The sequence below is a fragment of the Globicephala melas genome, chromosome 5, assembly GCF_963455315.2.
Source record: "Globicephala melas chromosome 5, mGloMel1.2, whole genome shotgun sequence".
In the NCBI taxonomy this organism is placed as follows: Eukaryota; Metazoa; Chordata; class Mammalia; order Artiodactyla; family Delphinidae; genus Globicephala; species Globicephala melas.
In genome coordinates this window covers 97,052,796-97,064,220 of record NC_083318.1, presented here as the reverse complement: position 1 = coordinate 97,064,220, position 11,425 = coordinate 97,052,796, and the positions used below count along the sequence as shown (strand labels likewise).

The 11,425-nt window shown below is 38.6% G+C and overlaps 1 pseudogene; it reads left to right on the top strand.

The window, feature by feature from the left end:
- The first annotated feature begins 788 nt into the window (after positions 1-788).
- On the top strand, positions 789-1,508 carry LOC132597316 (proliferating cell nuclear antigen pseudogene; annotated as a pseudogene).
- The last annotated feature ends 9,917 nt before the right edge of the window (positions 1,509-11,425 follow it).

Here is an 11,425-nt window from a genome sequence, read left to right as displayed (position 1 = left end):
GAATCTAAAAAAAAACAACAAAAATATGGTCATGAAGAACCTAGGGGCAAGACGGGAATAAAGACACAGACCTACCAGAGAATGGACTTGAGGATACGGGGAGGGGGAAGTGTAAGCTGTGACAAAGTGAGAGAGTGGCATGGACATATATACACTACCAAACGTGAAATAGATAGTTAGTGGGAAGAAGCCACATAGCACAGGGAGATCAGCTCCGTGCTTTGTGACCACCTAGAGGGGTGGGATAGGGAGGGTGGGAGGGAGGGAGATGCAAGAGGGAAGAGATACGGGGACATATGTATATGTATAACTGATTCACTTTGTTATAAAGCAGAAACTAACACACCATTGTAAAGCAATTATACTCTAATAAAGATGTTTAAAAACAAGTTTTGCATTTTGAAAAAAATAAAAGTTTTTATTATGAATATAAGTTGCTGAAGACAGAATCTTGATAACGTATCTTAAAAACAGATTTAGTAACATAATGTATTTATTTTGATTGTTTTCAAAATTTAAAAATCATAATTTCAAAAAGAGTTCATAAATTCTCCTGACATAATCTAATATATTTAAAATAAACTTTAGAGGACTTCCCTGGTGGCGCAGTGGTTAAGAATCTGCCTGCCGATTAAATTGCTGCAGGCGCTGCGGGCTGGTTGTGGGCTTTCTCCGTCTCAAGCGTTCGTGAGTTAGTTCCGCCGCTCGTTCTCATCTTCTGAAGCCTAAGCCGGCTACACCTTCCTCCTTCCTTCTGCCAGCAGCCGTGTCATGGCGACTCCGCCACCATGTTCGAGGCGCGCCTGGTCCAGGGCTCCATCTTGAAGAAGGTGCTTGAGGCGCTTAAGGACCTCATGAACGAGGCCTGCTGGGACATCAGCTCGAGCGGCGTGAACCTGCAGAGCATGGACTCGTCCCATGTCTCTTTGGTGCAGCTCACCCTGCGCTCCGAGGGCTTCGACACGTACCGCTGCGATGGCAACTTGGCCATGGGCATGAACCTCACCAGCATGTCCAAAATACTGAAATGTGCTGGCAATGAAGACATCATTACAGTAAGGGCTGAAGATAATGCGGACACCTTGGCACTTGTATTTGAAGTTCCAAATCAAGAAAAGGTTTCAGACTATGAAATGAAGTTAATGGATTTAGATGTTGAACAACTTGGAATTCCAGAACAAGAGTACAGCTGTGTAGTAAAGATGCCTTCTGGTGAATTTGCACGTATATGCCGAGATCTCAGTCATATTGGAGATGCTGTTGTAATTTCCTGTGCAAAAGATGGAGTGAAATTTTCTGCAAGTGGAGAACTTGGAAATGGAAATATTAAGTTGTCACAAACGAGTAATGTTGATAAAGAAGAGGAAGCTGTTACCATAGACATGAATGAACCAGTTCAGCTAACTTTTGCACTGAGGTACCTGAACTTCTTTACAAAAGCCACTCCACTCTCTCCTACAGTTAACACTCAGTATGTCTGCAGATGTACCCCTTGTTGTAGAGTATAAAATTGCTGATATGAGACATTTAAAGTATATTTGGCTCCCAAGATAGAGGATGAAGAAGGATCTTAGACATTCTTAAAATTCAAGGAAATAAAACTAAGCTCTTTGAGAACTGTTTCTGAGATGCTAGCACATACTTAAGTCTGTTTTGTCTTTGTACCTCTGAGTACATATGTAGGTATTGTTTTCTGTAAATAACTTTTTTTTTCTCCATTCTCTACAGTTTGTTCAAAGAGTAAAGTCCAAAGTCAAATCTGGTCTTGTTAACCGAGTAATAACTTTGCCTTACCTAGGAATACACCTTATAATTTTTATAAACAAAAGGGTTTTGACTCTAAATGCAGTTTTAAGTATTGTTTTCAATTTAAATAAAAGTCATTTGAATTTCAAGCATCACAGGACAGTGCCTTCATTTGGACCACGATGGTTGCAAGTATCCTAGAGAATTCACAATTCAAGCAGCTCATGTAAATGAGCTTATTTTTTCAGTCTAGAGCAGGTTGATATGACATTAGATACAGTGATAAAAAGTATTCCAGATACAGCAGGTGACAAAGTATTTTGGGGGATTCATTTGCCAAACTTATTTTGGTATTCTGACTTAAGCTCAAGAAATGAAAAGGGGAGAGTAGAAAAAATACATAATATTTTGTCAGTTTTGCTAGCAGAAACTAACACTTTACAGAAGCTTAATGTACCCAAAGTTCTGTCAGCTTTATAAGACTAGCATTGTTACCGGGAAGTGTTTCATTAGCCTAGGGAGCCTTGTACAGGAATCTTGGAAGTTTTAGTAGATCTGATAGGTCCCAAGGAGTATGTTTGTGCAAAAATAATTTCTCTAGCGTAAGTAGCCTTTTGTGGGGACTTATTCCCTTAAAGGATGAAGGTGGCTTAGTTCCATGGATGTTGGATTCAACCAAGAAAGTGAAAAAGGCCAAGCAGTAATTGTGCTACAAGGTCACAAATTGGCATGCTGCATACTGAGAATTCCTTTATTGTAGTCCTTTTTTCTGGTGTATTTTGTGTTTGGTGGATTAAGTGACAGATTTCTGTTGTACTTGCAGTGACGGTAGAACTCACTGTATCCAGTAGGTAACTATTCATTACCTTTCTGTGTGCCTGGGTTTGGGGAAGGATACTGGCTGCAAAGGGGCCTGATGGAAATTTCTGGAGTGATGAAAATATTTTATCTACGTTGTGATGATGGCTCCAAGACTATATGAATCTCTCAAAACTAATCCAATTGTACTTTATCATATGTAAATTATACTTAATAAAGCTCGACATTTAAAAAAAAAAAAAAGAATCTGCCTGCCAATGCGGGAGACACAGGTTCAAGCCCTGGTCCGGGAAGATCCCACATGCTGCAGAGCAACTAAGCTTGTGTGCCACAACTATTGAGCCTACGCTCTAGAGCCCATGAGCCACAGCTACTGAGCCCTTGTGCTGCAACTACTGAAGCCCGTGCTCCACGACAAGAGGAGCCACTGCAATGAGAATCCCGTGCACTGCAACAAAGAGTAGCCCCGCTCGAGGCAACTAGAGAAAGCCCGCCCGCAGCAACGATGACCCAATGCAGCCAAAAATAGATATAAAATAAATAAATAAATTTATTTAAAAATATAAATAAATAAAGTTTAAAAAGTACTTTTCACACATGGAATAGCGTTTATCGGCCAAAAATGCATTTCCAGTCGGACCAGGACAGACACGGTTTAGATCTATAAGGAATGAGTGATAGGATCTCACCAGCACTTGCCTCTGTGGGCCGAGTGCTTCATTTCTTTCACCTCCCACTTTGCCTGTCAACAGCGCACCTGCAAGACTGACCCACACCACGTGCTGGTTCCTCACATTCTAAAATAAGGCTGGGGCTTCCCTGTTTGTGCAGTGGTTAAGAATCCACCTGCCAATGCAGGGGACACGGGTTCAAGTCCTGGTCCGGTAAGATCCCACATGCTGCAGAGCAACTAAGCCCGTGCACCACAACTACTGAGCCTGCGCTCTAGAGCCTGTGAGCCACAACTACTGAGCGCGCACGCCACAACTACTGAAGCCTGCGCGCCTAGAGCCTGTGCTCCGCAGCAAGAGAAGCCACCGCAATGAGAAGCCCATGCAGCGCAACAGAAATTAGACCCCGCTCACATCAAGTAGAGAAAGCCTGTACGCAGCAACAAAGACCCAACGCAGCCAAAAATAAATAAATAAAATAAATAAATTTATTTAAAAAATAAATAAATAAAATAAGGCTGATCCACATAAAAGAATGAAATAATGCCATTTGCAGCAACATGGATGGACCTAGAGATTATCATACTAAGTGACATAAGTCAGAAAAAGACAAATACCATATGATATCACTTACCTGTGGAATCCAAAATATGACACAAATGAACGTATCTATTAAACAGAAACAGACTCACAGACATAGAGAACAGACCTGTGGTTGCCAAGGGGTATGGGGGATGGGGGAGGGATGGAGTGGGAGTTTGAGACTAGTAGGTGCAAACTAGTATATATAGAATTGATAAACAGCCAGGACCTACCTACTGTATAGCACAGGGAACTGTATTCAGTATCCTGTGATAAATCATAATGGAAAAGAGTATGAAGAATAATTATATATTTATAACTGAATCACTTTGCCATACAGCAGAAATTAACACAACATTGTAAATCAACTATACTCCAGTTAAAAAAGTGAGGCCGATCCTCTGCAGGGGCTCAAATCCTCTGATGAATAAGTGCCACAAACCAGCACCAGTTGTTTCCTGACTTCAGGATCTTGAAGGAAGTTCATTAAAATGTACACATTGGAGACAAGATGTTGATTTACAGTAGGGTGATAAAATAGTAAAAGTAGAAGAGGTTCTCACCAAGTTAAAGATGATATTTCTCTTCAAAAATCACGATATACGGGCTTGCCTGGTGGCGCAGTGGTTGGGAGTCTGCCTGCCGATGCAGGGAGTGCGGGTTCGTGCCCCGGTCTGGGAGGATACCACGTGCTGCGGAGCGGCTGGGCCCGTGGGCCGTGGCCGCTGAGCCTGCGCGTCTGGAGCCTGTGCTCCACGACGGGAGAGGCCACGGCAGTGAAGGCCCCCCCCAAAATCACGATATATTCTAATAAAAAAAAAGAAGAACCATATTTTCCCAAAGAGCGAAAAAAGTTAAGATGAAATTTCTTGAATATAAAAGCAAATATATTCAGAAACTGTATTTTCAAGTAAACATAGAAATTCTGTGCAAGTTCCAAGGAGCATAGAAAATTCCTGGAATGATCATTTTACTCTTTCTAACCCAGAGAAACTGTAATTTTTGATTAGAGTTAAAAATTAATTAAAAATTAATTTCTGAAAATTTGTAAATTAGTAATCATCTTGAGGTGAGGAGATTTTTAGAAGGAGAACTTTATAGGTCTTCTTTAACTAATATAATATAGTTTTATGGGACTAATAAGATTTTCAGTTGAAAACCTCTTGTAGCTCAACCCCACACCCATTCAGAGAAATATTAAAATGGAATGGGGTGTATAAGCTTAGTATTACTTTCATCTATTTTTCATGTTTTGTTTTTCCTTTTTACTCAATTCCTTTAGAATGAAAACTACAGAGCCACGAATTTTTCATCCTTCCTGGTTTAAATTCTTCTAGCATCCAGGTAATTTAGGAAAAAAAGGAGAACTGGAAGGCTATTTAAAGAGAAAGGATAATTCTTTTCCAAAGTTAAACGTAGAGATCTGAAAATATTCTATATAGAATCATCTTTTAGGGCTCTAATAGGATAATATGCTAATAAAAACCTTGCTTTTATTCTTTTTTTTTCTTTGAATACAGACTTCTTAGCGACCACTTGACAATTTGTCTCACCAGCCTATACAAGTGCTCGGAAAGTGCCTTACGTGCTTAAGAAGCCAGCTTATCAAGACCTCCCATGCTGCTCACTCTGAGTCTGAGTGAGCAAACAGGTCTGGTCTGTGTGCCCTAAAGGCCAGCATTCCTGGGCTCCACCAGACCACCAGGGAAGGGAGCTCTCTGGAGTAGTGAGCTTCCAGAGGAGTCTGGGGGAGTGGATTTTTACCCAAGATGTTGAGGGGAGGTAAGGAATCTATTCTGTCAAGTGGAGGAGTCCGTGGTTCAGGCTCCAGCTGTATTTGTCTTAGTTTCCCACCTGCAATTCTCAGGAAAAGAAACAGCCTGCATCCCAGGAAATCTCCTTTCATAGTTTCCCAGCAACATCCTCTTCTTTGTACACATAGAGTACCAAAGATGCCTCCCTTCATTCACAAAAGGGAGAAAACAGTTTATAAAGTTGAGTAACCCCAAGGAAATGGGAAATTCACAAAGACCTAGAAAGTGGGGTTATGAAAATAATTTTTATGCATCTAGTGCCTACTAGGTGACTTGGACTTCCAAACTTTATCTCCAGTCTTTACAACAACCTTATGTGGTCTTCAGTATTCCACTTTACAGGGGAGAAAACTGAGGTTCGGAAAAGCAAGGTGACTTGCCAACAGTACACACTGCACAGACAACTACCGAGAAGAAATGCTATGGTCTCTCTGACTCTGATACCTGTTTTTGGAGTCAGAAAACCTAGAAAAGCAAGAAAGGGCAGTGGTCATTCCTTAGGTCATCAGTGGTCTCAATATCTGAATAATCATTCTTATTAGCTGCCTAGCCAAAAATTCTGAACCCTGACTTAAGTTTTTTCCCACCAATGAACCAAAAGAAAAAGAATCTCTAACAAGATGAAATAAAATAAAAACTTGTGACTTTTTTCAGTCCGCCTAGAAGCCAAATCCATCCACTCAAATACACAGAGGTGTTAAAAATATCATATATAAGCCCCAAATGAAGGCTCTACCTCTAAGGTAGATAGAGAAAGCCATTTAGGCAGCTTGTGTAGTCTGTCAATTAATATGCTTTACAGAGTGCAGAAACAAGAGGGCAAAGAATTGTTATGATTTGAGATACTGAAAAAGAAACAAAGACTTTGAATCTCTCAGGCATTTGTTTGACTCTTAGAATAGTGGAATATTCTAGGCTGCTTGCCAAATGAATGTTTGGTTGAATATAAATAAGCTTATTATCATGCATATGTATAAATGTGCTCAATAGAACTGAGGGTTAATAAAACATTTTTCTGTTAAGCAGACCAATATTTTATCAGAAAGAACTATTGTCAGTTTTGCCTGTATTTCTGGGACAACTTTCCATCTTAACTCTCTCTGAATTCTAAGTACGAGCAGTATTTCCAAACTATTTCATTATACTACAACTTCTTTCTATCAGGAGCCATAGAAAATGCCTGGAATTTAACATGTACGACTTCAAAAATTTCTTTTCATTTATTGTGAAAAAAAACCTTTGACTTTTTAAACTCTGCTTCCCTGGAATGTGTATCAAATGAAAGTGCATTTGGATAATAAAAAGGAAAAAAATCAATGCAGTCAAAGCAAAGTTACCTTACAAAGTACCCATTCCATGAGTCTGTACTTAGGATGCCTTCTTTAGTTGAAATGGAATATTTTAATAATAGATTCCTAGAGCGGGAATCATCTCATTATTTCATATGTTCTTTAGTACTCTTCCACTACAATGCAGGGGAAAATGCTATCTTAAAGAGAATAATAATGGTAATCAGTTGACAGATGTATCTGTTCAAGGAACAGATATATTAAATTATGTTGAAATTTAAGTCATAGATCAATCTGATAGTTTTTTTCAAACCTATAGAGACTGCTTCCCTAATGACATGTGTCATGACCTTTAATTTGTCCTTGTCACATCCAACCATTATTTCAAACATGCAGTATACCCCTCTCTCATATTTTATTGCTGAAACTACCTACGTAACTGAGAAATTTGACAATATATAACAGGCTGGTGACATTGATAATGAAAGTGATGTGAAGCAGCCATGTAATCTGATAGAATAAAGAGTATTTCACACTATTAACTGAAATTTTTACCTCTGAAATTAGGTGGATCTGGTTATTCATATAGAAAAAGCAATAGAGGAGAAACAGTTATGCATTCTAAGAAGACAGGTAGTTTCTAGCTACATTTCTGAGACTTAGAACATTATTTTTCTGCAGTTTTGCTTGTTTGAAAATAGAATAGGTAAAATGGGCAAAAAGTATCACAATATGCACCTAAGAATCAATTATTACTAAAGAGAACACACAAAAAGAGGTTCTAGGAAGAAAAACTGAGACCCTAGATGTCTTCTCTGTTCTCAGCTGTCAGTAGCAACTTTCTGTGACTTTATTAGAATAAATGTACTCTGGAAAATTAGCCATTTCTCTCTCTTTTGTTCCTTTTCCTTTCTTGCCTCTGTTGGGGGGTGAGGGTGGGACAGAAAAAGGGACAAATAAGGGAAGTTACTAGAAATAATACAATTAGCATTCCCTAGGGCCTTATCTCTGGATAAAGCATCGAACAGAAGTTTGATATCAATCTTTCCTATGTCTTCTAACTATTTTCTTAATGCTCATATAAATGCAGTTTCTCACAATTAATTATTTAAAGGTTGAGTGATTATAGCAAACTACCTATCTGTAGTATTTCACGACACCTACTAACTTAGCATGCTTCCTTATTTCCTATAGACATAATGACATTTGCACATTAAATCCATCCTATTTGAAAGGGAAAGACTTCTACCTTAATGCTGTACAGCAAGAAATTGTATCCAACAATTTGAGCCAAAACAATTTGATAACTTAAGCTCCCTGAATTACATCACCTGAAATAAGACCTTTTCCGAGGGCATACACATAGTAGGGTTAACTAATTAAGAATTGTGACACTCTTGTTACATACCAAGGGCTATTAAAAGGGAAGCATCTTTAAACTCTCCTTTCCTTCCCTGGCCTATGGTAAGAAAGACCTACAGAACTACCGAGTAATTAATATTATCCTTCATGCTTATTAAAGGTCAGCAACAGTAAATCAGTTACTAGCAACTTCCTAAAAGTTTAGGACAGGAAACAATAAAGGATGCTATATCAAAACAGAAGCTGCAAGGATAACTTAGCTGGATAGAATGTAATTGCTGAAGTTAAAATTAGCCAGGTCATCTTACTCTTATGGAAAAAAAAAACCCTGGGAACCTGGCAACCAAATAAATAGGTAGGAACTTCATTCCCATTAATAAGCTTCTTTCAGTTTTGTGCTGAAACATTACTACAAAGACATACACCTATTAACTCACCAACACTGGTTCCTAAACCAAGTTTGGGTACTCTCCTAATTATTAAAAAGACCGTGACCTTAATAACTATAAGCATGTATTATAGATATATAATCTGAACATATTAGAATTGAAAATGTCTAATAAATCGTGTAGTTCAACCCCATTTTTTTAGATGAGGAAACAGTCCAGAGCTGTGACTTGCCCAAGCTCAGTCAGCTATATTTACATTGGTTGTTTACTATATTACTGACCTTTTGTGGGTGGTAAATATTTAATATTTAGTTGTAAATTCTTTTGTCACTTTAGCTAAATATCTTTGATAAAGATTAAGTTCAACTTTATCAAGCAGCATATACTACATGTGTATGAGCAGTTGCTAAATAAAAGTAAAGAATATATAAAAGTCAAAGGTGGTATTGCAGCTAAACATGGAAGACATCCTTTCATTAACAAAGCGTAATTATTCATGATCAAAAAGCATTTTAAAACATTTCTTGTACTAACCATTTTGTAGTTTAAACCTAAATTACAACCAGATGATTCTGCCTATTTTCCACTAGGTGGCAATATATCTTTTTCTTTACAGTCTAAATTTGTTTTTCCAGGGTATGATGAAAATTACTTTTTTTGAGTAGTTTTCCTTTTTAGTTGACCCAACTAAAATTAAGACTAAAGAAACCTTAAGAAAGAGGCATAAGGAATTAAAGATGTATTAAGATAGGGAACAGGGTTGTCTTATAAAACCCAGAATTAAAATTAATAAATTTCGCTTCACATATGCTCATAATTAAAATTTACATTAAATTTACATGATCACATTAAAAATTTGGTAGTGATTTATTTTTTAATTGAAATCAGGTTTGTTATTTATTGTTAGTAGCAAAAAGCACTGAAAATTTTCTTAGTCCTGTTTAAAACATCATCCTCAAGATTAGGTCATAGCTTTCACTTATTTCCATAGCCTATCTTCCATCAAGATTTTGAAAAAAAAAAACTCATTAAATCACTTGTGCGTGTGTGTGTGTGTGTGTGTGTGTGTGTGTGTGTGTGTGTTTAGTTTGTGTCCATACTAGATATAAGTTGGTTCTGAATGAATAATAAGACAAATCCTATTTTCTTTGAAGTCAGATAAGTTTCAGAAAACTTTGACTAATATATTAGCTTTCAAGGGCTACCATAACAAAACAGCGCAAACTGGAGGTCTTATACAGCAGAAATTTCTTTTCTCTCAATTCTGGAGGCTAGAAGTCTAAGATCAAGGTGTTGGCAGGGTTGGTTTCTTCAGAGGCTTCTTTCCACGACTCGCAGATGGCAGCCTTCTCCTTGTGTCCTCTCATGGTTGAACGTCTGTGTTGTGTGTGTCCTAATCTCCTCTTCTTACAAGGCCACCAGTCATATGGGATTAGAATCCACCCATATGACCCTATTTTACTTTAATTACCTCTTTAAAGGCTCTATCTGCAAATATAGTCACATTCTGAAGTACTAAGGGTTAGGACTTCAACATATGAATTTAAGGGGGGAACACAATTCAGACCATAACAACGAGTAAGTCTGTATACACAGAATGCCCCATTTTCTAAACTGAGGTATTGTGGTAGAACCAAAAATCCTAGATTGAAAGTCCAAGTTCTAGAGCTAAGGAAAGACCTTAGAGATTACCTAATCCACTGATTATTGACCCTTGACACACAGAAGAACTTTTAAAGCACACCAATGCCTGTTCCCAGACCCAGATATTCTGATGAATTAATTTGCAGTGGGACCAGTCATGAGTATTTTGAAAAAACTTCCCAATCATTTCTGAGACCTGAGTAGAGAATCACTGATTTTAGACAAATATTTCCCAAAGGCGGTTAGAGAATCACCCAGAGGGTTTATTAAAATGCAAGTTCCTACACATGGGCCATTGCTGTCTTCATTCTGAATCTCCAGAAATGGAGCCATGTCTTTTTTATCAGGTGCCCTAGTAATTATTATGAACCCAAAAGTCTGAGAAGCTCTGATCTAGTCTAACCCTCTCATTTTACAGGTGAAAAGGTTGAGGCTTGGTAAAGTTAGTTCATCCAAGGTCACACAGCTAGAGAACGGCAGAACAAGGAGATTAGATGTTAGATCTGAAATCTAATCTAATTTTTAGCAGGATTCTCTGTTCTAATATAGCACTGTGTGGATATTAAAACGATCTTGTAGCTCTGGTCCCAGTATTAGACTGCATCTACCCTTGAATTCAGGCGTGTCCTGACAAACTTAGAAGCCCAATAGGGCAGGCTCATTACAGTTATATTTCCATTAAAAATGCATTCCAGGGCTTCCCTGATGGCACAGTGGTTGAGAGTCCGCCTGCCGATGCAGCGGACACGGGTTCATGCCCCGGTCCGGGAAGATCCCACATGCTGTGGAGCTGCTGGGCCCATGAGCCATGGCCGCTGAGCCTGTGCGTCCAGAGCCTGTGCTCCGAAATGGAGAGGCCGCGGCAGTGAAAGGCCCGCGTACCGCAAAAAAAAAAAAAAAAAAAAAAAAAAAAAAAAAAATTCCGGGAGCCTGTATTGTGTTCAGTGACAATGGGCAACATCAGAACTGATGGGTTATTGTGAACACTGCATTCCTCCTCCACCGTGCTGCCAGGCTTTGCTGGCCACCTCCTCAGATTTAGGCCTGAGTCCTAGGTAGAAGCTGTAGTAACGAGTTAGCAAATTCAGGGAGATGAAGCCAATGGTGGA